The following is a 6,173-nucleotide window of genomic DNA, read 5'->3' as shown; positions in this document are numbered from 1 at the left end:
GATGGATGGATGGATGGATGGATGGATGGATGGATGGATGGATGGATGGATGGATGGATGGATGGATGTTCTGCTTATTACTAGCTACAAGTCATGCTCTCCAAAGCCCTTACGGCAGTGACTTCAAAAGTAGCTAAATCAATGACTTCTAAAAGTACTATTTCTTACCATTGTGACACAAATGTCTGGACTTACCATCATAAATTTCACATAATTATTCCAGGAACCTTGTTTTCCTGAGAGTCAATTCATGGCCTCACTGTCCAATCCATTTTTATCCCATCCTCCTCTTGTTAGGTGAGCTACTGGCTGCGAAGGAGCAGGGATGACCTGATTGTCTAAATAAAGCCACAAACCTTTGGCAAGTCTTTGCGTACATCCAATCTTGCTGCTCGTTTGGATTCACTGTGAAGAACTGACTCAGTTTCTTTCTTTCTCTTTCTTTCCTTTTTTTTTTTTTTTTGTTAAATTAATTTCTATTTTCAGCTTTTTCCAGGCAGTCATTGTGATGACTCTCTTGACATTCTGCTTGGAGAGTTTAATATATTCAGAAGAAACAGAGCAGAGATGTGACAATGGCAGCAATGTCAGATTAAAGGATCATTTAAGAAAAACAAAGAAAGGGAAGGTTGGGAGTTTGGTTTGAATCAGCAGCATTAAATCCAGCAAACCCAGGATTATTTGTTTAAATAAGCTTCTGAACATAAACGAAAAAAGAAAAAAGCTAAAGGCATGCTTACTGCTTTACTATTCTAGGAGGAGGAGTGAGGAAGTGTATTCATAAAAAAAGAAAGATGAAGGCAGAAGAGCTGGAAAATTTAATGCAAAGCTGTTGGGTCTTGGGAAGGGATTAGTCTCTCGCCTGTGAACTCTTACAAATGAATACAAACGCAGCTTAGGTCAAGAAAATCACAGAAAGCTATTGTAAGTGAAGAAATGAATATGTGACACAAATTCAAAGCAAAAGTTCAATTTGGGCAAATTTTTGAAGCCAGTTGAGCTTTTACCTGGACTGTGTTTATTTTTTGGGAAATAAATGTAACTGTGGTGGACTGATATGGAAACATTGAAAAGGGTTTGTGGTTCAAACTGGTAACAATTAGGTTTGCTTTGTTTATCACAATCTGCCTGAAATAAAGACAGTTTCACGAAGTAAAAATTAAGAAAACCTAAGTTAATGTGCTGTTATGATTTGCTAACATATTGGTTTATAGCTCTGTAATACTCTGATTATGGTAGGGGAAACACTGGATTATGTAAAAGAACAAGTATTCTTATATTTTACCTTTGAAATTTCTGCATTTGCTTGCACTGGATTTTTTATTTAACATTTATTCACTTAAAATCAATTAATTTTCTTAAACTGTTTATTTTATTGTTTTTTATTTTTTAGTGTGTGGACAGTGGGGAGATGAGGCCCTAATAGGTGGGCCGAACAGAAGTCACCCAATGGACCAGCTGAACAGCCCTGTGTTCATCTCTCTGTATGTGGTTTGTAGTCCCATCTATACTTTATGGTCTTTTGTACATTTTCTAACCCTAACAGGAGTATAAACCATATCTGAGCCTTGAACCAAACCCCTTTACCCCAAAAGGTCCTCTTGTCACCTTATGACAAAGATTGATACGCTGTGGCCACCATCTTCAATTAGGCTGACTCCCAAAATTGAGTAGTAGATTTACAGCCAATGATAACTTGCTGACAGCTTCATTAAAATCTGTCCTGTGGTGCATGAGATATTTTTCTAACAGACAGACAGACCAAGTTGAATCTTATATGATGAAACTGACTCTTATTTACTATCAGGCCAAATTTCAGCTCAATATTTGTACAACAGACTGAGTTACAGGTAGTTTTGTGTTGTCTAACGTAGCTTAGCAATGGTGGCCATCTTCAGTAGAATGATTTAAAAAGCAGCAGAAATTGACAATAAAAACATAGAAATATTAAGTCTATTTTAACAGAGTGCTGAAAACAACATGGTGAAATAATTCAGACTCAAACAGACTTCTCTACCGATGTATAATTAGAACTAAACTAACCTGAACCATTTATTCCTATTGAATCGTTTGAATCTTAATGAGCTTCAGGACCACAGACAGCCTGTTTCAGGCTGTTGTCACAAGCTGAATTCTTTGTTTTGTTATAATTTATTGATATGTACTTATGAGTTAGCATTTACTTACTTCTGCTATTAATGGAAGAGATGTCGATAAATAGGAGACATCCACTAATGACCATTAGAAAGAAAACCACTTAAGTATCTTCCCGTTTTAACAACCAACCTAATAATTAGCACTGAAACACCTCACCAATGGGATTTTTGTACTCTGTCAAGGAGGAAAGAGAGGACTTGGGAATACTCGCCATTTTTTAGGAACATATGTTTGTTTTCTGAAATTGACAACTTGAAAATTAAGTGAGGCGCCAACTTCCATTTTGGTGTGTGGTTGTACTGTAGGCAAAAAAGGTCCCTATTATTATTATTATTATTATTATTATTATTATTATTATTATTATTATATAGTTTCCTTAAATAATCCTTTGGGGAGAACAAAGAAAAATTTATGGTGGGCAAGGCCACCAATGGCTACACCCTGACTTCACCATTGCACCTGGTGATGAATAAAATTGCTCCCTCTAGTCACCATCCATCCATTAACTCCCACTCACTTGAATATATTATACCAAAAAACCTTAAGTTTCCCTCGCATGCTTCGTTCAATTCCAGTCCAAGAAAAAGCACTAACTTCGAAAACTGCAAACATTCACTGAATCCCTCAGCGACTGGGGACATCTGCATGTTGCTTGCTTTTAGTTATGTTTTTTATTTATTTGACACAAATTGAATTGACAATAAAGGCTTTCATCATCATCATCATCATCATCATCATCATCTTCATCATCACCATTTAGTCTGAGCCTAACTCTGGGTAACTATCATAAAGTTTTATCACGTTTAAGCCATGATATTCTATTACTTTGCATCATTTAATATATGACAATGTTTTACAAGTTGAACAGGCAACATTCCTTCTAGAAATGCTGGACAGTTAGTTTTAAAATTAGATCTTGTCTCATGATCTTACCTCGCTTCACCTTCCTCTCTGCTTCCCCACATTCCTCTAAGTGTGTTTGCTGTGCAAGATAAAATGCTGATGTTGGAAAGTCAGCAGTTGGCTGCCCATCTAAATTTGGCCGGCTTGCGACTGTGCATTAAAAAAAACATCTTCTCCTCTGTGTCCCCACATGCACCCACCTCCACCTGCTGACAGACTCCAGGGAGGGACCAGAGGAAAATTAACTGGACCGTTAGAAATTTGAGACTTGAGAGACGGAAGCTGCCAGTATTTAATGATCAGTACTTTGCATTGGTTTTTCTTTTCATGTTTGATCTTATCTATTTGTCTGTCATGTTAGCAAAATATCTCATGAACAAGTAATACAAACTTTATTGAAACTTACAGAAAGGAATCATTACAGACATCATCAACAAGTCATTCAAGATCAAGATGGGCGCCACGGTCAACCGAGCTTAGAGAGCACAAAAATGCCTGCAACTCAATCGAGTTCACAGATATTAACCTACAATTAGACGACACAAAGATTGATCAAAACACTGCAACTTTTTTCATTTCATAAACAAAGATGATCGTAGTTTAAAACTCTGCCATGGAAGACACTTGGAGATGTGCGGTTCTTCAAGAAATGTTGAAACTAGCAGCTAAAGCTGAGGGAAAACGAAATTCAGGGTGATGCAAATATAAGTGGTGAATTAGTTTTCCTCTGGCTGAACATCAGAATTATTTCTCCAAAAGTTGTTGTAAGATCTCTGGTGGTCCAGCTTGTGTTAGAGGGGATGATCGTTATGTAACATTAGCAGATCTTTTAGGCTCAGGCAGGTGGAGGTGGGCTGCCTGAAAGATCCACACAAGTGATGAGCAAGGACTGAGTTTTTCTCAGGGAACAGTTCTGTCACAATGTATGGGAGCAGGTTTGGTAAACAGCAGGTGTGAAACTGAACCTGCAGGTGTATTTGCTCTGGGCTTTACTGAATTTCCAATGAAAGTAATTTATGAGCTGCTTACAGCAGCATCATTTTCTCCCTGAGCTCATTCATCCTCATCCTGTTCTGTTCCAGGCTGCACTTTCCTTCAGTCTACCAAAAACATGTCGTCTAGAGAGAAAATCCATCTTTTCAGTGCAAAAGTTTTAAATATCAGGAATAATATATTATTATTCAAAACAGATTATTTATAAATCTGTTTTTATTAGATTATAAATTTAACCTCTAGAGTAAATAACAACACAACAGATTCAATGATGCCATTATTTATTAAAAATAAACAAATACAAAATCATAACTTTTAGCTACAATTTTGCTTTTTTAGTGACTGTTCTGATACTTCTGGCTTACATTTACTCACTTTAGCTTCTAGCTAATATTTTGCCACATTTTGATTTTGATTAGCCTTTTGCTATATTTAGCTGAAATTTTTCACGGCCTTGAAGCTGTTAGCGAAGATTTGGGTGCTACTATTTTTTAGCAAGGGGTTTTTCTTTTATGTTATTTTAAGCTAGCAACTTTCTACTTATGGCTTTCAGTCAGCATTTTGCTGATTTAAGTTAGTGTTTCATGACTTTTAATTTTTAACTACTCTTTTGCTACTTTTAGCTTCAAGTTATCGTTTTTCTATTCCCTTTTGCTACCTCTAGTATTTAACTAGCCTTTTTCCTACTTTTAGCTTCTATCGTCATTTTGCTACTTTCATCATTTAGGTAGCCTTTTTTCAGCTTTAGTTTTTAACTAGGTTTCTGACAGTTTTAGCCTCCATTTAGCTACATTTACTTTGCCTTTCATTACCTTTGGTTTTTGCTACATTTAGCTTCTAGCTATCATTTTGTTATGTTTATCTTTTAGGTTGCCTTTCATTACCTTTAGTTTTTAACAAATCTTTTGCTGCTTTTAGGTTTTAGTTCTTGTTTTGTAAATTGTATCCACTGCTGTTAAAGAGCTGTGCATCTATAACAGGTAAGATATTAATTGCTCACAGTACAACACATGAAAAGATCTGAACAACAGCTTTAATGCAAAATAATTTCATGTTTTTTTTCCCAAAAACTTGGGCCAAAATCTTTAATAAGGTGAGGAGGAACATCCCTGTGGTTCTCCAACATCTGGACAGGGTACGACAGAAACAAAGAGTGAGAAAGAGACATGGAGAATGACTGGTGTGTTCATTAACTGCTGTGGAAACAGACTAATGTAGGTGCATGCAGGTGGGTTCACACAGAGAGCCACTGAGTCACTGTGTGTCTGTGTGTGTGTGTGTGTGGGGGGGGGGGGTCCTCTGTTACCTGATGGATTAGTTTATGTTATTGTATATCAGAGCCATACATCAGAGGTTGAAGTAAACTGTGTTTCAGCTTATTTGTTTATTTCAAACCTTTTCTTACCGCCACTCATGTGAAAGGCAGGCAAAAGTGCAGTTTATGAATTACCTTCAAGATGGCTGCCACAGCTAGTGGACATTAGAAAGCACAAAAATAGCTACAACTCCATCAGTTTTACAAATATGGAGCTAAAATTAGTAGCTGAAAATTATCCCCAACACATACTCTAATGCAGGGATGGGCAAAGTAGATGATGAAAAGGGCCACAATTTGGATGACAATACCAGAGGACACCACATAGATAAATTGGCTCATTGCTTCGCTGATTGGAAGTTGAGCTGCCAGTTTCCCATCCCTACTCCAAGAACTAAGAGATCACACAAGAGCTTTCTTAAAAAACGTACACTGTAAGACGCAATAAGTGGACTTTACTTAAAAAATTTATGCAAACTCGTTGCCTCAAAAAATTCAAGTAATTTGAAATCGATAAAGTTAAGTAATTTAACTTGTACATTATAATTTTGTGCAACTCAGCTAATTTGATTGTTTTAAGTTTGTACAACTTAACTAATTTCATTATTTTAAGTTTGCACAACTCAACTAATTTCATTATTTTAAGTTTGCACAACTCAACTACTTTGATTGTTTTAAGTTTGTACAACTCAACTAATTTGATTGTTTTAAGTTTGTACAACTCAACTAATTTGATTGTTTTAAGTTTGTACAACTCAACTAATTTGATTGTTTTAAGTTTGTACAACTCAACTAATTTGAGAAT

The sequence above is a fragment of the Austrofundulus limnaeus genome, unplaced genomic scaffold (assembly GCF_001266775.1).
Source record: "Austrofundulus limnaeus strain Quisiro unplaced genomic scaffold, Austrofundulus_limnaeus-1.0 Scaffold369, whole genome shotgun sequence".
NCBI lineage: Eukaryota > Metazoa > Chordata > Actinopteri > Cyprinodontiformes > Rivulidae > Austrofundulus > Austrofundulus limnaeus.
The sequence above is the reverse complement of the archived record's forward strand: the minus strand, read 5'-3'. Positions refer to the sequence as shown.